Here is a 21,734-nt window from a genome sequence, read left to right as displayed (position 1 = left end):
GGCCAATAATAATCATCTACACTCGTAACTTTATACTGAAGTCGTTAGTCTTTGTTTCAAAAGGAGATTGAATTGGTTCCCAACAGCTCCTCAGAGGCATCAGCTTGTTTAGGAATCCTAACAGGTTCCTAAGCATTTCACAAGCAGCATTTGTAGAAGTCACATGTTGCCTGCAGTTTGCTAAAATGGAAGTAATCCAGGGACCTTCCCTGACCTCCCTTGGTAGCTGTGCTGTGAGACATCCTGCTAGCACTGAGCTACCTAGACGCACTAAATGCCTGCTGGCTAAAGGAGCGACGCCATGCTGCTGCATGTGACAGTTCTTGTCCTTCTCCAGAGAACCCGCGTTAGAACTATGGTGTGGGAAGCATTTTCTTAATGGTGGTAACCAGAGAGCAGAAGAAAACTGAAAGGGTTAACCCAGAGTCTTTTCTTTCTTGCAAATCAGCTGTTCGCTTTCAGCCAATCCATCCTTCCCTTAACAGTGATTTATTTTGCAACAACTCAGCAGAGGTAATTTCCATATGGCACAGATTGCTGGAGTGGGCATTTTTCATTATATTTAGGAGCCAAGTCACTTCCATTTGCATAATATTCAAATGATTTCTAAATGTTGAAAACATTTCGCAGGAGAAAAAACAAAAAGGTGACTCATACATTGTATGGCTTTCTTCCCGCCTCCTGGCACAGGCAGAAGCTGGTCAAGGTAAATGTGATGCATCCTGTATTACCACTGGGAGAGCAGTGAGTGACTGAAATCTCATTTAATGGGGAGGGTAAGGGAAGCCTGATGGAGGCTGATATCTGAGAGCCACCACAAGCATGGCAGACCACGGTTATGTGGAGAAAGTGGCTAGTGCCTGTGAAAAGTGTAGTGATAGTCTGGTTTCACCCACATAGTTGGTGCTGGGGCATTTAGTGCACTGGATGAAGTACACCACATGTTGTGATAGGCGTGTGTAGGACCCATGGATCTTGAAAGGTGTGTTGTGGGGGGTATTGATCATCGAAGCAGTGGAGAGATGTCTGCAGATTTTGCAACTGTTGTTCTGGCAGGGTCTGGTGCTGGTCTGAGCGGGTGTGTCCTGGTCTGTGGGGAGCTTCTGAGGATGAGCTTGGCAGGATTGGATGGTTGTTTGAAGGCAGAGGAGGGGGGTTGGCAAAGATGTTCAGGATGTGGTCCCCATCAAGGATAAGTTGTAATTGTTTGGTGATGCCCCTTATGGGTTTTAGTGTAGGGTGGTATGTGACAGCGAGGGGTGTCAGTCAGTGCGGGGTCTTTTTCTGGATTGAAGCAAGTTCTCTCAGGGTATTCAGGTGCCCCGTTCACGATGCAATCTACTTCTCTGTTGGAGTGTCCTTGTTTGGCGAAGGCAGTTTTAAGTGCACTAAGGTGTGTATCTTGGACTGTCTCTTCAGTCATTTTGTGGTATCTGAGTGCCTGGCTGTAGGTAATGGGTTTCTTGGTGTGTCTGGGGTGGTTACTGGATCGATGAAGGGTAAGTGTGGTGATCTGTAGTTTCTCATATATAGTTGTCTGTAAGGTCCCATTGTTAAGAACATAATAATGTCCATAACTGGGACAGACCAAAGGTCTATCTAGCCCAGTATCTTGTCTTCTGACAGTGGCCAATGCCAGGAGCACCAGAGGGAATGAACAGAATAGGTAATCATCAAGTGATCCATCCCCTATTGCTCATTCCCACCTTCTGGCAAACAGAGACTAGGGACACCATCACTGCCCATCCTGGCTAATAGCCAGTGATGGACCTATCCTCCATGAACTTATCCAGTTCTTTTTTGAACCCTTTTATAATCTTCGCCTTCACAACATCCGCTGGCAAGGAGTTCCACAGGTTGACTGTGCATTGTGTGAAAAAATACTTCCTTTTGTTTGTTTTAAACCTGCTATTAATTTTATTTGGTGACCCCGAGTCCTTATGTTATGGAAAGGAGTAAATAACACTTCCTTATTTACTTTCTCCACACCAGTCATGATTTTATAGACCTCTAGCCTATCCCCCCTTAGTTGTGTCTTTTCCAAGCTGATTGTGGTGTCCAGGAAGTTGACGCTAGTGTGAGAGTATTCCAGAGAAAGTTTCATGGACAGGTGGTGGTTGAAAATGATCAAAGACAAAAATTCCCTATTACCAGTGGGCGAACACTTTTCACAAAGCAATCACTCTATAGCTAACCTCTCAGTCCTCTTCCTCAAGGAAACCTGCAAAACACCTTCAAAAGACAAGCCTGGGAACTTAAATTCATAACTGTGATGGACACTAAAAACCATGGACTTAACAGAGACACTGTTTTTTATGGCCCATTATAACAATTTGTAACAGTCTGCTGCCTACTAACTCTCCATTGACCTGTGACTACAGAGGTGTTAATTGCCCCCTTCATTTTACGTGGTCTCCTACAACATGTATGAACCCCTTACGTGTAACAATCTGTCCCACCTTGTATTTAGCTTGGACACTCTAGTTTTCTCCTTGTCCCTTCCACCAACACAAGTTGGTCCAATAAATGAAATTACCTCACCCACCTTGCCTCTCTCCTATCCTGGGAGATACCCGCCTACAACAACTCTGCAAGTATAAAATCACAGTCATTGCAGCTGGATGGTCTTGTCCCTCCCCCCAGCACTGGATGATCCCACTGGAGACCAGGGAATAGCAATTGGGAGATCTAGTTTCTAATCCTGAGTCTACTGTTGTCCTGGGGTACGTCTACACTGCAAAAAACAACAACCCCCTGGCCCCATGTCTCAGAGCCCATGTCAGCTCACTTGTGCTTGCAGAGTTCGGGCTCTGGGGCTATAAAACTGGAGTGTCGATGTTCAGGTCCTGGCTGGAGCCTGCAGTGGGAGGTTTCAGAGGCTCTCGCCTGTCTACACTGCAATTTTATAGCCCGCAGCCCGAGCTCCACAAGCCCAAGTCAGCTGACCCAGGCCAGCTGTGGTCACACCGCGGGCCTTTGCCGTGTAGAGGGACTCTTGCTGAGTAAATTTGGAGCATCACTCAACCACCCTGTGCCCCAGTTATGCTACCTGTGAAATGAGGATAATAGCGCTCTCCCACCTTTGGAAAGGGCTTTGTAATACTAGATGGGAGATGCTACAGACGTGCAATGTATTACAGAGATGCTGTTACATCTCCATGTGCTGTGTCCTAGCTCCATTTAAATACCCCAGGCAATGTGGGTCTCAGCCCTTCACCTTGGAAGACGATTCTACATTCTGACACATCTCTCTGCCAGGGAGTCAGCACTGCTCTTCAGCCTAAATCTTCCGTTTCTTAACTTCACCCCATGACCCCTCACCACAGCAGCTTGTTTCTTCTTAACTAGCCCCTTCCCTTTTGGGGCGTTTACGCCTGTCAAATATCTGCACACTTCTCAGCCCACTTTTCAGAAGGGATCAAGCAAAATTGCATACGCACTTTTCTGCTTTACTGTGGTGGGGTGTTTGGGTGTCCGAGGCCGGAAGTAGCATCCAGTGGCGATACTGTGGACTATGTACCCTATTGGCAAGAGTCAAGGGCTGTCTTATCTGGTGGTTTCAGTCCACAGTGAGGTAGGGGAACCCAGGCACACCTTGATCCACGAGGTTCCAACCCAGGGCCCTTCACGACAATAGTCCATACACATGTCTTAGGGACTGGCACCTTTACTCCAGTTTCCTGGGTCACTTCCTACCCCAGGATCTATTCCTCCATCGTGCCATGGGCCTGCCTTCGGATCCCTCTTGGCATCCTCTCAGGTCAGTCTCCAGAGCACCTTCCCCTGCCAGCAGCAACGTGTCACCCTTGGTCCCCGCAGTTGAAGAGTTTGCACTGCAGTAGCTTGGCTGTGAGGCCCAGTCCCGGCTGCTTGGAGCTCCAGCAGCGTCTCTGCAGGAGACTGCTGCACCCAACTGCTCTCCTGCTCCATCCACTCAGGCTGAGCTGAGCCGCACCCTTTTGAATGCTCCGTCCACTGGGAGTACGCTCAGCAGGGGCGAGGGGGTGTGGCTTCCTGCATCCAGAGCAGCTCCTTAACCCTTGCTTCACCCGTGCGGGATTGGTACACCCTGTCACAATCACACAACATCCAGTGCACACATCAGGGATCTGCTTATACCCTTAGGCCCCGATCCTGCGCAGACTTACGCACATACTTTCCTTTTTGAACTGAGTGCAGTCCCAGTGCTTCCCGTGGCCCCTAGCTATGTGCTTGCAGCCCAAAGGTGGACATGAACATTGGGCATTCTTTGCCCCTGAAATTAACAGCAATGCGAGAAAAAAATCACCAAAAATATTGAAATCGCAAAGTTCTTTTCATCCCCGAGGTTTGAAAGGTACCCACGTTTTTCTTTACACAAATATTCTCACATTTGAACAACATGTTTTTGGTATTTTTCATTTTTGCTTCTCATTTCTCTCGCTCTCTTTTTTCAAAATCGGATTTTTTTAAAGTGCTTTTCTAGGGGTGGGAGCCCAGATCCGACCCGGAGCCCATCTCTTCCTGACGACCATCCCAGCTCTGGGTATTCCAGACTAACCCTGGGCTGAGAGGTGGGTGGAGAGTCAGGAGGTGGGAAACTGCGCATCATTATGGCTGGGATGGGAAGCACCGCTGAACATCACCTCAGCATCCTCTCTGTTCTGCTGGGGGATAAATTACAGATTCATCCCTAATGAGGAACAAAGGTTGCTGTTAATAGGAAGCTTCCTTTGGGGGCTGCATGCAGCTACTTAACATGCAGTCTGTGTCCTGCTGACTGTGAGTCAGTGTCTCTGATCCCACCAGTGCCGCGGCGGGAAGGTCGTGCTGCACATGAGAAGCTCTTTTGCGCCGTGTCTCAGACCCGCTCTCCCTTTTGCAGGCACTGATTGCTGGCGGCAGGGCGGGGTCTTTGGGACAGCACCTCCCCCAACATAGCTAAGCCAGGGGCACCTAAAGGGTCTTGCAGGGGCCTCTCCACCCCTGCTCCCTGTGGTGAGATGCCAATGGTGGAATCCTGGCCCCACTGGAGGCAATGGCAAAACACCCATGGATTTCAATGGGGCCAGGCTTCCACACCGTGTTTCTAATTAGCCCCCAAAGCGAGCTGAGCCTGCCTGAGTACAAAGGCCCAGCCCTGGAGGAACCCCAGAGCTCCGGCCTGAGGAATCCACTCGGTCTCTACATAACAGCAAGAAGTGAGGCCCAAACAGCAGGCTGAGCCTAGAACGCTCCTTTGCGTGAGACCAGGGCACCGTTTGTAAAAGGGAGAGGGGGCAAGGCCAACGTGGCAAAGGAATTAAAATACTACTTACATATCCTGCAAAGAGCACATATGTTTCTCTTGTTAACACATGGGGGGAGCATGGCCCCCTGGCTCCCCTGGTTCCAGCGCCACCCGTCAGGCCTACTAACAACTCGATAACAGCAACGCGGCTGGTATGCTGATACCGCTGCCCGTCATGCTGACCAATATCGTCTCATTGTTTCTTAGCGCTCCCTGTCTGCCTGTCTGCATCCACCTGTTGTCTCTGGTCTAGCTTGGGAGCTCCTCGAGGCAGAGCCTGGCGTTTTGGTCTGTGTTTGTACAACGCCTAGCACAGTGGAGCCCTGCTCCACGCCTGAGGCTCATAGGGACTCTCGTGACACAAATAATTAATAAATAAATAAATATTAGGATTAACCAGCTGAGAAGCCAGCACACTCCTCCAGCCACATTGCAGCTTCATGGGTTCCAAGGCCAGCTCTGCCCTTCCGCCCTCTGGAGGGACTGTCAGGCAGGTGCAGACTACAACATTTGCTGCAACAATGTGCCGTGCTGATTCCAGGCAGCTCTAGCTGCCAGGAGACACAGGAGCTGGCTTGGTTATCCAGAGTAGCTCCCACGCAGACACTGAGGTAATTAACCCTTCCAATACTGGATTAACACACTGAGCCAACCTCCTCTGGGCCGTAGCTTCCCTGAAGCCAGAGATTTATATGTGATCCCGCAAAGCACTGAGCGCGTGCTGCGACAGCCTCATGCCAGCTGTCTGTGGAGAATGGGAGCGCAGCCTCTTCTACCCGTCGCTGGACTTTGCATTGTGGCTCTTGATTTCCACAGCACAGAGATCGGGCTAGGACAGCGGCTCCCAAACTCTTCTGTGCCTTCACCCCAGTAGGGCTCACCTCTGTTAATGCAACCCCCAGGCTGGGCCCACCCCACCAGGGACACCCCAGAAATTTCTCTCACAGTACCCTGGGGGGAGGCACAGGTCCTATCCCCAGGGGGAGGAAGGCCAGGTGGGTTGGGGGTCAGATGCTTGAGCAGCTGGCTTGCTGGGCTGAAAGAGGCATTAGACATGTTTGGGGGAAGGGGAAAGGGACTTACTGGGGTGGGTGGAGAGGGCATGCGGATGAAGGGGGCTGCTTGGTGATGTGGGGGAGTGGAGACGGGAGCATGGAGGAGGCCTGGTGGGGAGAAGGGGAGTAGCTGTCCAGTATCAGGGAGAGGCACCAATACCAGGTGCAGGCGGTGCTGCGGTGGGTGGAGATAGGCAGGCAGCTGCTCAGTGTATCCTGTAGCTGAAGGTGCCCATCCAGCCTGGACAGATCCAGGTACCGGCAGCCCCTGGGGGACAATGCACAGGGGGACCATGTAGCTCTCCGCCAGCTGCTGCTGGTGCTCTCAGCCTGGCCCTCTGCTCCTGGTGGTGGTGCAGCAGCCACGTATTTGGGTCTTACACAGATGCATGGGCCTGGGACAGGCTCCTCCTGCCAGGGGATCTTACCAGTGCCAATTGGAGAAGTGACCCTGCGAGTCTCCCTGGGGGTACTGGTGCTTCTCCATGAGCCCGGCTGACAAAATTGTACCCAGGGTGCGTGATGTGTATACAGCTTTGAGCATCATGCAGGTTTGGCCTGTCTGCCCCTCCGTAGATTTTCAATGTCTCACGACCCCCTCGTATCCTTTCACGACCCCCTGCCCCAGCCACAAGCTGGAGATGGGAAAGGCGGGGGGCGGGGAGGGGTGGCAACATGGATTAATTGTTCCCTTTTCTTTTCTAGCCCGGTTTGAAATGCCTGACTCCTGCCTCACATTCCTGGCCTTATCCCAGGTCATATTGTCAGGCTCTCCCTCTTTTGGGGGAGCGCTGGTCCTTGTGGCATTTCTGCCATTGGCTGTAGTCTGCTCCTTACATCAGGGCCCAGTGGCTATGTTCCCGACCTAGGTGTTTCCTGGCCTGGACAGTTGCAGTGAGGCTGCAGGCAGAGCTGCTCAGGTTTGCTCCAGTGGCTACAGAAATAGCTTGTTACCAAACACCTTGGCCGCAGTCAGCGCCTCCCGTCAAGCTATGTTCTCAGACTACAAATGGCCAGAAAATTATCATCTAAAGTGTTTTCAGTCAGTGGCCACAGATCCACAGGCTGGGTTCTGCCTCTGACCTTTACACAGTCTCTCTGGGAGTGTCCTCTCCTTAGTGCTGGGCCTGGGGCCTCTACCTGTTACAGGTGGGAGCCCCACAACTCCTACACTGGCTCCCTGGCTCAGCACCCCCATTTTTCACGTGGACCTCTGTTAGAGACTTCCTTTCCCGGGAACGATGCAACCAACCGGTGTTTGCAGTGACCCACGGCAGCCTTTTCAAAACTAGCTGGCATTTCTTAATCACCTGGAATACAGTGTTTAGGGGAATTGGGTTCGAATGGTAAAGCAAAACCTACACGCTCAGCACCACCTCTCTGCTTCCCCAGATGTCCTGGGAAGCCCCCCTGCACTGGGCAGCTGGAGTCTCATTACAGTCTGCTCACATCTCAGCTGTTTGTGGCAAGCTTCAGTTCCAAACAGGCTGTTTTCACATATCCTGCACTCCTCAGCCTGCCATCCTTAAAAGTTAATGGTCCAGTCCATGGTCTTCCATTGTATTTCCAAGGTAGCTCTGTTCACACGGTGACAGTTCTTGATAGACCAGTCACAGCAGCCCTACATGCCTATTATCAGGGGGTAGCCGTGTTAGTCTGTATCCACAAAAACAACAAGGAGTCCAGTGGCACCTTAAAGACTAACAGATTTATTTGGGCATAAGCTTTCGTGGGTAAAAAACCTCACTTCTTCAGATGCATGGAGTGAAAATTACAGATGCAGGCATTATTATACTGACACATGAAGAGAAGGGAATACCTCACAAGTGGAGAACCAGTGTTGACAAGTCCAATTCAGTCAGAGGGGATGTGGTCCACTCCCAATAATAGATGAGGAGGTGTCAATTCCAGGAGAGGGAAAGTTGCTTTTGTAATGAGCCAGCCACTCTCAGTCCCTATTCAAGCCCAAATTAATGGCGTTAAATGCCTATCTTTGTCTACATGCCGTGTTTCTCACCCCCAGCCACTTCATTGGTTATCTTCTGTCCCAGGAAGGAAATTAACCCCTGCACATCCAATGGGTAACAACACAAATGTGAGTGAGGAAACTGTGTCATACATACTTTTCAATAACACAGACATTTTCCATGTTCTTCAGTCAGAAAATGCCTTTTCAATTGTTTGGGGAAAGTATACCGATTACAACAACATTTTGTTTAGTAAAAAACGTGTGTGGGGGGGGAAACTGTTTCAAAAATGTCATTCCCGGGATGAAACGTTTCAATTAATTATTATTATTACTATTGTCATTTACTTTATTTTCAATGAAAAAATATTTTTTTAAAAGGAGTTAACATCAAAATGAAACATTTAGATTGACCCCAAACAAATTTTGTTTCAGATTTTACTTTGGCGAAAAAATTAATCAAAATGTTGGATTTTCATCCCAGTTCAGAACTAATTTTTTTCCCCAAAATCTCAAAAATGTTCCCCCCAGACAGAAAATCTGTTTCCTGACCAGCTCTCTCTGAGACACAGCGCTGCCAAGTGGTGGCCAGGGCTGCCGCCTGTCCAGCCATGACCCATCGAAAGGCTCTGCCCCCATGGGAATTTCCCCCTCTGATTGTCTGCTTCCCCCACGGCCCCACCTCCTGGGGAAGAGCAGCCAATCAGTGCTGCAGCAGGAAGCAGGCAGAGCCCTCCCCTTCCATTCAGCAGCTCAGAGGGGAATATGGGGAAGGGAGTAGGGAGAGAGCCGAATGAGTCCAGTAGCTCACGGCAGTTCTGCCGCCCTCCTCCCCAGCTGGGAAGGGGCAGAGGGGGGTAAAGAGCCCCTGGATGTGCAGGAGGAGCCGGGAGAGATGGCGGGGGGGACGGGACAGAACTGATGTGGGGGTGGAATGAATTGCTGGGCTGGGGGAGGGTGGAAATGGGAGCACAGAATTCACTAATGTTCTGCGAGGGGAGCGGGAAGCTCCCCCAGTGCCTTGTGAGGGTCGGGAACACCTTGTTTCAGGAAAAGCCCCTTGATTGCTGGGGTTGGCCACACTGGAGCCGTGGCACCCCAGAAGCCAAGCAGCTGAAAACAGCCTGAAAGCTCATCCAGAGCCGTAAGCAATGTGGCTACCGTGGGGGGTGCCTGAGCCACGCTCCCCAGCCCCACCGGGATACAAGCCAGTGGGTGCAGCAGCCGAAGGGGCTGCAGTGGGAAGCTGAGAGCAGGCGGCCTTGGGATCCAGCCCACTGATCAGCCCAGGGCAGACGTGCAGAGAGGTGGGATGGACACAGGCAGCTTAACCGGCAGCTTTCCACGTGTACCCAAGGGTCAGGGTTGGTAACCGTGGGGCGGGGGGGGGCTGTGGGGGGAAAGAGGCCTGTGGGCAGCAGGGGGCCTATATGGTGTAGGAGGAGAGGAGGATTCTGGGGGCTAGGGGAGCTGTGTGGAGGGCTATGGGGGGGAGGGGGCTATATGGGGAGTAGTGTTGTGGGGAGGGGGTAATGAGGGCGCTATATGGGGAGGAGATCTGTGGGGGAGTGGGAGGGTTGCCACCTTTCTAACATCTGGTAACTGGACCCCCAAGTCCCTGCCCCTTCTCCGCCTCTTCCTCAGGCTCCACCCCCTTCTATGTGTGGGGGAGGGGGCTGTAGGAGGGAGGCGTGCTGTGGAGCAGGGGAGCCGTGGGGCGGGGGCTGTATAAGCTCTGGTCCCCCGGCCGGTGAGGAAATGCTGCACTATCAGGGCTCTGGTTCCTGCACTAACAATCGCTCCCACAAACCAAACGAGCGTTCGCAGTCACACCCCACCCTGCCCTTTATTGCACAAGATTCCCCTAGTTCCTCAATTCATCCCGGCTCCGGGAGATGGATTGGGTGGGTGTCAGGATCTCCCCCCTCATTGCAGGGATGGTTTTTACACAGCCAGGGCGCAGCTCAAAGTTCCCATCCCATCAGTGCTATGACCTTGAGCCGTGGGGCCATGGTTCTGCCGCGCTCTAGCCAGGCGCACTTTGTCTGACTACGCTGTGCAGAGATCAGCTGGGATTCTCCACAACGCTGTGCGACCTGCCAAAGCCCCCTAGCACCTTTGAGCCAGGCAGGAATGGTTGGAGGGTCCCTTGTTGACAGTTCAGTCTCAATTGGGGAAAATCTGGTTGCACACAGCTTCCACTGGCAGCTTTCCTCACTGTATTAGGAACCAGCTCCCTTTTAATTAGCGGACAGCTAAGCGCTACCTTGTGATCTGCTGGGTTATGCATATTTAATCGCCCCTGCTCCCATCTGCGGCTGCTTAGTGCTGTGTTTTCCTAAGTGCAGCTGGAAAGGCCCCCTTTGATGTTTCTTCACGCTGGCTGTTGTTAGCCACATTTAGAGGCTGCGGCTCGGCATTCGGGGAAGCAGCAGCCTGCACGCAGAGGGCCTGTCCATCTGTGCAATGCACCCCTCTGGCTGGCTCGTCAAGAGGGCAGCGGCGTCAGCCGGAGAAGGGCGGTTTCTTCCATCAGGAAGCGCTCAAACATACGTGCACTAGTGAGTGCAAGGCACAAGAGGGCAGGTGCAGCCCCCACATGTTCAGTATGGTGCTCTGTCCCCATCTAGAGGTGGCTGGGCCACAGACAGACCTGCTATAGCAGGAGCTGATGTGTTTAGATCCAAAAGGGCCCTGGTTCATACCTGGTGCTGACTTCCCTTGTGGGTGCAATGGATCAAAGGGGAGGAGCTGGCCACAGCCTCGCACATTGGGGTGCTGAGTGACACAGAGGGATTTGCCATGACTCTTTGTCCTGGTATTTGGCCAGGACCACACCCCTGGTGTATATTTCCACTGCCTGGGTGAAATTCACCCCCGTGTAGTGAGCCAATGGCAGAACCTTGCCCCACGTTAGCCCTGTTGGAAGGCGTATGTGGCACTACAGCAGGGCTGTCCCTTGGTACAGCAGAGGAGCTCAGCCTCCGTCGGCATTTGTCCCATCAAGCCCAAATGATGGTGGAAAGGGCATTCACTGCCACTTCCGGGGGCCCCGTTTCTACATGGGAGTACTGGCTGGAAGGACTCAACCACTCAGTGCCCAAACCTCAGCAAAGGGGGAAATTCATCATTATCTTTAAAGTCCCATCAAGCCGAGGGACCAAGAAGTCCCACTTCAGCCCAAAGGCATCTCTCTCTCTCCGTCTCCTTCCCTCCTTTCCTTCGCTGAAACAGCTGAGCACCGTCTAAAAATTACAGACAGTGGCCAGGCGTTTGGGTCTCTCCTTTGGTCCGTCCCCCCTTTCCAAGCAATGTGTTGTGGTGTCATTCGATTGGTGTCACCTCAGTCTCTGTTCTCTCTGGAGGGCAGGCAAAGGGACCCTGTCCGCTGCCATGTAGCTTGAGATGGTCGCACAGTTCTGTTAAAATCCCAGCGAAAGGCAACGCTTATAGAGAAACGGATCTTCTGCTGCTCTCCGTGGATCCCCAATAGGGGCCCGAAAGAGCCAGTGGCTCTCAATAGGAATGAAGCTGACTGCATTGATTTGCATTGCTGGAGATGAGAGAACTGCAAAGAGCAAATAAAGAGCTGAGAGAGGAACAGGCAATGGGCTGCTCAGGGGGGCTTTCACTGTGACGTATCTGCCTGGTGTTAGTTGTCTGCAGCGTAAGAAGAGCTCTGTGTAAGCTCGGAAGCTTGTCTCTGCCACCAGCAGAAGTTGGTCCAATGGAAGAGATTCCCTCCCGCACCTTGTCTGTCCACCTGTTAGAAGTGACAGAGGGAGAGAAATGGGGCCAGGGAGCAGGGTAGCTGGCCCATTAAATGGAACTGGGCTCTGCTCTCCTGTTCCAGTGCAGGGGCAATTAAGAGAGTGGGACAGAACCAGGGAGGCTATAAAGGTCAGTCAGGAGTCAGCCAGAAGAAGGGCAGGAGAGGACAGCTGCCAGAGAGAGAAGGGGGATCCTGTGGGGGAGGCTGAAGGCAGGAAATCAGCAAGATGGCTTTGCTGGCTATCTGTCGGCGTCCCCAGGCTAGCGGGCTGAAGGCAGGAGAAGGAGCAGCGGGAGTTGCTTGCTGGCTCTGAGACAGAGATCCAGGGCTAAGTGCAGGGGATGAGTGGAGGAGCTGACCTGCTGACATCTCCAAGGCTGGAGAGCCGGACCCAGCAGTACAGGGCGAGGGCCGGGAGAGTGAGGGATGCTCCCAGCAGCGAAGCTGTGGGGTTCCCACTGGGAAAAGCAGAGTTGCACACCAGAAGGAAGGGCAGGGATGGTTGTCTTGACAAAGCAGGACTGGCCAAGATTCTGTGTCTGGAAGTAGACACCAGGGTCTGGTGAGCCCAAAGCCAGATTTTAAGGCCTGCTTGCACTGGGCGGACATGAGAGAGTGAGGTAACATCTGTGGACTCTGTAAAGGCCCGTTTGGTTGCTAGGGGCCAGCATGCAATGCTAGTTCCAACATCAGCAGTCGGGCGAAGACCATGGGGAAGGAGAGCTGACGCCAGCTGGTCGGAGGTGGCTCGTTTCAGAACCTGGCTATAGGAGCCAGGAGTGTGCTGTCGAGGCACCAGAGGCAGGTCCATTGGGGACTGGATGGGTCCAGGTTACCGGGAAAGTGGCATTGAGCCCATGTTGGGAGGACGTAGGACCCAGCAGGTTCTGAGAAGGAAGTCGGAACTGGGATCTGTAATAAAATGTTTCTGTGCTTGAGAGGGTACAGAGGCCACTTCTAGCTGAACAATAACACACATAGGATTACTTGTAATTAATAAAGAGTTTGTTAAACAAGTCCAAAGTGGAGCTGTGGTGACTGAGTTTTTCTGCAGTAGCCTTCAGACAGCAGCCACCCTATTTATCAGCGAGCGCCCCGCTCCTGGGACAGGCTCCTTGCAATAAGGGAGCAGAGCGATGTCAAATTTCCAAATGCGAAGTTTTGGTTGCAGGCAGCAGTTCCCTGAGCCTGGGGCATAGGAATCCTGGGGTCCTGCCTGTGACCATGGGGCTGTCAGAGAACAGGAGGCTGGAGTGTCCATTGAGGGCTGTGACTAGGGCAGTCAGGAAGAATTGGATCTGAGCTAAGGAATGGCGCCAGAGATGGTAACTCTCTCCCTCTTCTCCTCTTCAGGTTCTTCCGTCTTTCCTTCCAGGCTGCTAGATTCGCCCCCCCCCCCCCAGGCTTCTACTCATTGGTTGGCCCCAGAGTGAGATACAGCAAAGCCACCATGGTGACACTGACAAGACATATGGAGATGAGGTTGTGGGTGCTGAAGTGTTGGTAGATACATGTATGTTTCCAAGTCACCAGGGCTCCTGGCTTTGATTAGCCGGATTTTCACACGTCAGCTTTTTCATTAACTGGATGTCTGACCTGTTGGGGGTAATGAATCCTTCTGTTAACTACCTTGACTGGCCATTTCCATTCAATCCATAGGGGGTTAATTCTAACGTACTCGCCTTGTTTTCTGGATCAAGGTGATATTAGTTAACCACAGTTTTTGTAGGAGAACTCCCTCTTCTTTTTTTAGGAAAAGAAATATAAGGAAACCTGGAAGCTCGCCCCATTTTTGCAATGTCCACTCTCTACGCCAGACACAACGATCCTGCTACTGTCCCAGGCTGCTAGGAGTTTGCATAGAAAACGTATGTCCTGGAGACACAGAGCAGTTTTGCTGGTGCTGAGTCCTCCATCCAAGCCCCCGTCTGCTTCTCTTAAACCCACTAACCCCCCCACCTCATCGCCCTATCTTTGATAATGCTTAACAGGAACTTTCCCCATGTCTTGAGCAGAATCGCCCCCACACACACTGCAGCCCTGTGGGTGATGTGCAGCAGAGCAAAGTGGCTGGTTTATCATAAAATCATAGAAATGCAGGCCTGGAAGGGACCTTGAGAGGTCGTCTAGTCCAGTCCCCTGCGCTGAGACCAGACCAAGTCATCCTAGACCAGCCCTGTTCTTAAAGTCTCCAATGACGGCGTTTGCACAACCTCCCTTTGAAGCCTTTTCCAGAGCTTGACTATCCTTACGGTCAGAAAGTTTTCCCTAATATCTAACCTAAATCTCCTTTGCTGCGGCCCATTGCTTCTTGTCCTTCCTTCAGTGGACATGGAGAACAATCGATCACCCTCCTCTCTAGAACAGCCCTTAATATTTTGGAAGCCTGTGATCAGGTCCCCCCTCAGCCTTCTTTTCTCAAGACTAAACATGCCCAGCTGGGCGAGGCGTATGGGAAGGGGGAGCTGCCGCCCGCTGGCTAGAGGTGGGTTGTTTTATCAGCTTCTCCACATCTTTTTTAAAGTGTGGTGCCAAAAACTGGACGCCTCACTCCAGCTGTGGGCCTCACCCGTGCCGAGTGGAGCAGGACGCCAACCTCCTGTGTTTTATATCGGACTCTCCCGTTCATACACCCGAGTGATAGGTGCATTTTACACAGCCGCATCCCATTGTGGGCGCATATTCAATTTGTGATCCACTGTAAACTCCCAGATCCCCTATAACCCAGCCTGTTATTCCCCACCCTACCTAGCAGTCAGATTGGCTGCACCATCCTCTCCAACAGCCCCATGACAGGAAATGTATCTACCTTAGGTAGATAGAGGGCCCCCATTAACACAGGATCAGAGAACCTCACCATCTCTAATGGATCTACCATCCCACCCTCCCCGTGCTGTTATCCCCATGACACCAAGGGGAACGGAGGCACTGAGACATGCCCACTCTCACACAGGGAAGCTGTTGCAGAGCAGGGACTTGAAGCCAAGCTGCCCACAGACGAAGTGAATGCCCCAACCACCAGACCAGCCTGCCGCTCTATTAGAGAAGGTCTGATTTTGCACCCTCTGCGGCTGCGTGGGGCTGTTTCTAATCCTTGCTAATCTAACTGTCTGGCTGAGGTGTAGGGGGAGCAGTCACAGCGCTGGCACCATGGCACGGCGTCCTTCCCCCGTCTGGGAAGAGACGCATCCAAGCGTGCCAGCCCCCTTTGGGTGCTAGTGCTTCTCATGCCCCCGGTGCCCTGAGGCCAGGAGCTCGCCCCACAGATGCGCTGTTCTTTTGAAGTCACCGCACGTAGCAGGGTCAGATCAGAGCGCTCACTCGGGCAGCAATTCCGTTCCTATTTCAATAACAAATCTCCTAAACTTGGGCTCCCGATGGGCCCGGCATTGATCGCTGATCCTCTGAGCCTCACTCTTTCTTCCTTCCTTCAAATCTGCCCTGTGCTGGAAAGGCTGCAGCTTATTGATATTCCGAGGAAGCGTTGCAGCCTTTCAAATGCTGCCAGGCTTTATGAAGAGCTGTCAATAAAATGGATTCCCCCAGCAGCACGAGCAAGCCAGTCTGCAAAGGCCAAAGGGGGTGCGCTTGGCAGGGTCACCTCCTGGCAGCAATGGGCTTTCCCCCCACACTGCATTCAAAGGGCCTGGCATTCAGTTTGCAGAAGCATGAACTTTTCAGGACAGATGGCCAGATTTCTTCAGGAATGCGGAGCGCCTGTGGCGTGGTGGTGGTGAGCCGGCGGCAGCACGCGTGTGGTGCGGAGCAGGGAGGGGCTGTTGCTTCGATGGGCCTCAGCTGCACAATTTGGATTCAGATTCCCTCTCAATGTAAGGCTCTGCAGTCCCTGCATCTGGTTCATCCCATCTCTAGCGGGACAGGAGCAATCGCCTGCGACGGGATAATCTGTGGGGCAGGATGGAGGAGTTGATGGGGTCTGGAGGCTGGTTTTGTGCCCATTCTAGGCAGCAGATGTGAAAGGGTCTAACATCCAGGAAGAACGGGTCCAAACAGCTAGCCTAGAGCTGGGGCAGGGCTCTGCGGCTAAGGAAGCAGCCCCATTGCCTTGGAGAACATCTCGCTCCTCTCGGGAAATGATGTTGTGCCTGGCTGGGAAGACTGAACTCAGGTGCTCACAGTCAAAAGGTATTAACCTCTACTGCTCGAGCTATGGGACCAGCTGCTCCGAACACCTAGGCAGTCACCTGATGTAGCCATGGGAAGAGCCCCGGGAACCACATTGTGTTAGCCTGGGACCCACTGGCAAGACGTCCAGCTGGGCTAGCAGGTTGTCTCTGGGCTGCTGCTTGGCGGGCACAGCCATGGATGGCTCTTGGCCCTTGCCCTGCAGGGGCATGTGCTCTCATTAAGCACCCAGCAATCCAGGAGTTTCTTTCTAAAAGCTACGGTCTCACTCAGCGAGGAGTCCTGGGCTCCAGAAGGGACTGGCTGGGTGCAGTTCTCTGGGCTGTGTTTTGCAGGAGGTCAGACAAGATAATCACCATGGTCCCTTTTGTCCTTAACATCGGTGAAGGCATGAAAGGCCATCTCTTGTTTGTGGATCGATGAGCATGGGGAGGGGGCGATGGATAAAAGAGCTACTCTGGTAAAGCTTCAAATCAAAGCTTCCTCCAGCTGCTGGGAACTAGTTCAAGGAAGGAAATAGACTCTGCTCTCGGCAGCTAGTGAAGGAGAGCTGAACAGAAGACCCAGAGTACAGCATTGCCCCACCTTTGTGAAGAGCAGCGTAGCACCTTCCTGTTCACTGGCTTTTCTGGCCAGCGCACTCGGTGTCTGTGTTCAGAGCAGCACATTTCCTGGGGAGTAACAAAACACACAAGCAAACCTGCTCCTGAGGGTGACATGCTCAGAAGTGTGGCTCCCAGACAGCCTGCTCAGGGCACACGCATGGCAGGCTGGGTGTGCAATTTGCTCACGGGGAAAATACCTGCAGACAGTGATCTCTCCTGGCTGGCTACCCATACACAGGCATCTAGCAGACACCCACAGATCTGCCGTGCAATGGTCTGCCACCTAGGCCTCTGATCTCAGATTTCATAGGCTAAATGGGGTCACGCAGAGGCGGTGCTGGGGGAAAATCCACACACTGTGCTGGAAGTGGTGCTGGTGGTGACTTTCTCTACAATTCCATACCAAACCCTAGCCCTAGGGGGCGCTATGCTGTAGGAATGGCCATTTGCAGATGAGAGTGAAGAGTGAGGTCATGTGTAGGGTGACCAGATGTCCTGATTTTATAGGGACAGTCCCAATTTTTGGATCTTTTTCTTATATAGGCTCTTATTACCCCCCAACACCTGTCCCGGTTTTTCACATTTGCTGTCTGGTCACCCTAATCATGTGTGAGCACGTGGTCATTAACAATACCAGTGGCTCTTTCTTACACTGGTGCCCTGGCCAAATAACAACTTCTGAATTACATTCTGGCTCCATAAATCATCCTTGCATTTTCACTGTGCATGGAATTCCTCTTCACTTCTTGCTTTAAGAAGATGTTCAGTGTTGCAGTGCCGCTATTGTATTGCACCCTAGAGGTAGCTGCATTTCAGGGGCAGGTGGATTGATTTATGAGTTTGGAAAGTCCTTTGGGATATTCTAGGATGAATGAATATTGTTACTTTATTGGGTAAAGAATATTAACAACATATATAAGGGTGTGCTAATGCACAAAGCACAAGAGATAGTTAGAAGTGTGTGTGTAATGTCTGATGCTGAAGCCAACGTATATTATTGTGCTAGTAAAACTGAATAAAACAAAACCCCACCAGTCTGAAACACTTCAGTGCAGTAAATGTATGGTTGAAAAATACCAATTATTTTTCATGAGACATTTTTTCCCTAAAGTTTCCCGAAAAGAATTTCGAGAAAAAATGGAACTCAGAAAAAAATAGTTTCAAAAATCGGTTTTGTTTTTACAAAATCAGCAAAAACATTTAGTTTTCAAAACCAAACCCTGAACATTTTTGCTATAATACAAAAAGGTGGGTTTGGGTTTCTAGTTTTATTTCAAAAACATGGAAAATGTCAACCAAAATGGAAAAAAAGCTTTGCTGACAAGCTGTCAATCAGCTGCAGGGTGGCAGATTCCCCTGCCAACACACAGGGCCATTCTCACGGGATTCCGCTTGCACTTCGAAGTGAAAAGCTCCCAATGCCACAAAAGACAAAGCCGCGCCTCCCTTTGCAAATCCCCTGTTGCATTCTCAAAGGTCCCTACTGAGGAGTCCAGCGTCGGACCAGACTACAGGGCAGCACTGGGCTGGTGGCTGCAGTGTCTCCTTTGCAGCCTCACTACTGCTCATTACATTAGTGAAGGGATGAGGATGCGAGGCAGGAAGAAAGATGAAATGATCTGTCCTCCCATAGCCCCGGACATGCTCTGCCTGCATCCAGGCTCACTACCAAAGGACACATCAGCTCCTGGTGAACACAGCATCATGGATTCTGGTACCCCGGGCAACTGCCTGGCAAAGGCTCCCTCCCCAGCCCCAGCCCGTGAATAGCTTGAGGACAAGAGCAGTTACTGTGTATGTACTGGGCTGAGAAATGTGAAGGCAGCAAGCATCTCAGAGCGCTGGGCGGTTCCGAGAGAGGACCGTGCAAGCGGGGAAGGAGAAGGAGGGAATGAGGAAGAGGGAGAAGACAAGGGGAAGATGGCAGGTGGGGAAGGGGAGGAATTAGAGGGAATTTGAAATGCTATGAAGTGGAATGTGTGGCCCAGCCCCAGTCAGAACCGTGGTGTGATACATTTGAATTTCAAGCCACGTAGGAAGGAATGATTTTACTCAGAGCCGCTGTGGGGTGTACCATCCTGACTGAGCCGGCAAAGCAGCTCTGCCGTCCCAACTCGCACTCGCATGGGGAGAGATCCACGTGGCATCAGCCAATCGGATTGTGGCCGACACCTCAAGCATTCCACTCTTGCGCGGTGCACACAGTAGAGCCAGAAATGTAGGGAGGGGCTGCTGGGCTAAGGGAAGAAGGCACAAGCTGGACATCCCCTCTTTCCTAGCACTCCCATGCACATCCTGTGGGACATGTCTGCATGGAGCTTGGGTAGAGAGATCCCTTCTGCTGCTCCCCCTCCCTCCCACTTCTCCTCCAGGCCCCTCTCTTCCCAGCTCAGGGAAGGGTTGGACTGACTGCCTTGCACAACAACAGGTCCTGGTTAGCCACAGATTGCAGCTAGTTTTAGTAAGAAGGTGGCACTTCCAAGTCAAGGAGATGCCGACAGTTGCCTCGGGCCCTTGTATGGTGACCAGATGTCCCGATTTCTTAGGGACAGTCCAATGTTTGTTTTTTTTTATTGTATAGGCACCTATTACCCTCCACCCCCATCCTGATTTTTCACACTTGCTATCTGGTCACCCTAGGCCCCTGTCGTGCACATGCCCAACCATGCACCTCTTCCAGGCTTAGATGTGCCTTCTAAAAACATTTATGGGACATTCTAAGAAGTGGGACTGAAAGTGCTGGGTTCAATGGGACAGATGTGAATTCCACACACATCAGAGGGTGCAGCCTGTGGAAGACATAAAAAGGGTCTTAGAGACTGTTGTTTTAGATTTCAGAATGCTTTGGGCAAGAAACAAACATTAAAGAACTGTGGGAATAAACTTTTATATGTAAAACATTTAAAAAAACAAGCGCCCATCTCTGCACTATGTGCAAGTGCTTCTCAGAGATAAGGCGAGAATCCACTATGGATATGTATCAAAAATGTGACTAACTAGCCATGAAAACCCAGTTATGACCCTGCTCTAACTTTCCCTGGACTAAGCTGTTCCGTTTCAAATTGATCAAGTGTCGTCTCTGCCAGCGGAGGACACTGTCGGGCAAGTCAGGATCTGACAGTTTGGTAATTGGGGTTTGTAACATTTTTCTAACTTTCCTTAGACCGTCCCTCTCAAACAAACCCTGGTGTAGAACCTCCGAACTGGGGTCCTAAACCTGCAACCCCTTATGCATTTGAATAACCAGGACTGGGGCCTCCTTTATTGTGATGCCCTCAATGGGGACTGGTGCCTTCAAGATGTTTTGCAAAGTCTTGGGAGAGGAATTTCAAAGATATTCGTTACAGTTGTTTGGAGCCCAGGGAACTCCATGAATGCTGTCTAGATTGTACAGAGTCTCTGTCTGGGACTCATGGAGTTGGCAAACTTTGCCGGAGCAAAGATCCAGAAATCTTGCAGAGCTTATCAATTCCACAGGAAGAGAAAGCTCCTCCATAGACATGGTAGGTCTCCCTGTCTCTAGCCGCACTGGCTGTTTCTGAGCCTTTGGGGTTGATCAGTTGTGCAGGAGCAGAGGGAGACACCAGGGTGGGGGATCCTGTGGAGTTTGCAAACTGCCTAGCAGTGGTGCTGCAGGGGCTGTCTTCCTCAGCAGAGCTTCTAGGAGTGAAGTTGTGGATGAAGCTTCCATGTGTTCCTCACACCAGTGGGTCACTGCCTGCCCAGAGGATGGCAGTTCCTGCGACTCTTTGCTCTATCGCACTTCTCGTCTACCATCCACCCCATGTATAAGACTGTTTGTTTCCTACCAGGGTTGATAATTTTGTGCTGATATTAAATCAGGGCAGTTGGTTTATGCCTGAGAGGGCTGGTACCTCAGTATGTAGGTTAATGAGATTTCTCTTCATTATTTAGAAAAGATTTTTTTTTATTCAGGAAAATTAATATTGAAAAATGCTGTGAGGAACAAAGCGAAGAATCACTTTGTCAGGTCTAGTGTTGTGAAGAGAGCGTTAAAGCTTTTGCATAGTTCTCTAATCATTTAAAACTGCATCGCTAGGATATCACAGTTATTACAGGGAACTCTCACACATTTGAAAGTCAGAAATCCCCTGACCACAATCCCCTTTTTAAATCTCTATTATGTGTCTCAGAATAAACTTTGCATATTGTCTGTATACTGCAAACTCATCCATTAGTTAGACTCTATAAAGCAAATAAATAAATAGAATCATAGGCCTGGAAGGGACCTCACGAGGTGATCTACTCCAGTCCCCTGCATTGAGGCAACACTAAATATTATTTTGACCATCCCTGACAGGTGTTTGTCGAACCCAGTGGTTCTCAATCTTCAGCCCATGGACCACTTGTGGCCTAATTAACACACAGCTGCGGCCCATGTGACATCCTCAGGGCTGTAACTAGGGGGAGGTGGGAGGAGCACCTGACCTGGGCGCAGAGACTGCCAGAGGTGCAAAAATGGGGCAGCACAGGATCAGGCCAAGCGTCAGCCCCTGGCAGGATTGGGCCCAGCATCATCAGACCTCCTTCCCCCCAGTAGGATCGGTCCCAGCAGCATTGACAGAAGGCCAGGCTGCTCAGCGCCCTCCCAGTTCTAGTGACCCTGGCTGGACCAGGATCCCTGGCACTATGATCGCAGCAACAGACAGACAGGGCAGGATGCATGGCTGAGTTACATGCAGCCAAGGTGGAAGACCAGTGGGCATGCAGAGGGAGGTGCAGGGGGCTGGGGCACGGGGACGGGGATGCAGCCTGTGCATGGGGGACAGACTCTAGGTGGAAGGACTGGTGGCAGGGGTCAGTCCCTGGCTGGGGGCCTAGATACTGGGACATAGTCCCTGGATGGAGCGTTGAGTGCTGGGGGGCTGGGTGCGGAGGGCAGTTGCTGGAGGGTGCTGGG

Source organism: Emys orbicularis, chromosome 16 (assembly GCF_028017835.1).
Source record: "Emys orbicularis isolate rEmyOrb1 chromosome 16, rEmyOrb1.hap1, whole genome shotgun sequence".
Taxonomy (NCBI): Eukaryota; Metazoa; Chordata; order Testudines; family Emydidae; genus Emys; species Emys orbicularis.
This window is presented reverse-complemented; position numbering follows the sequence as displayed.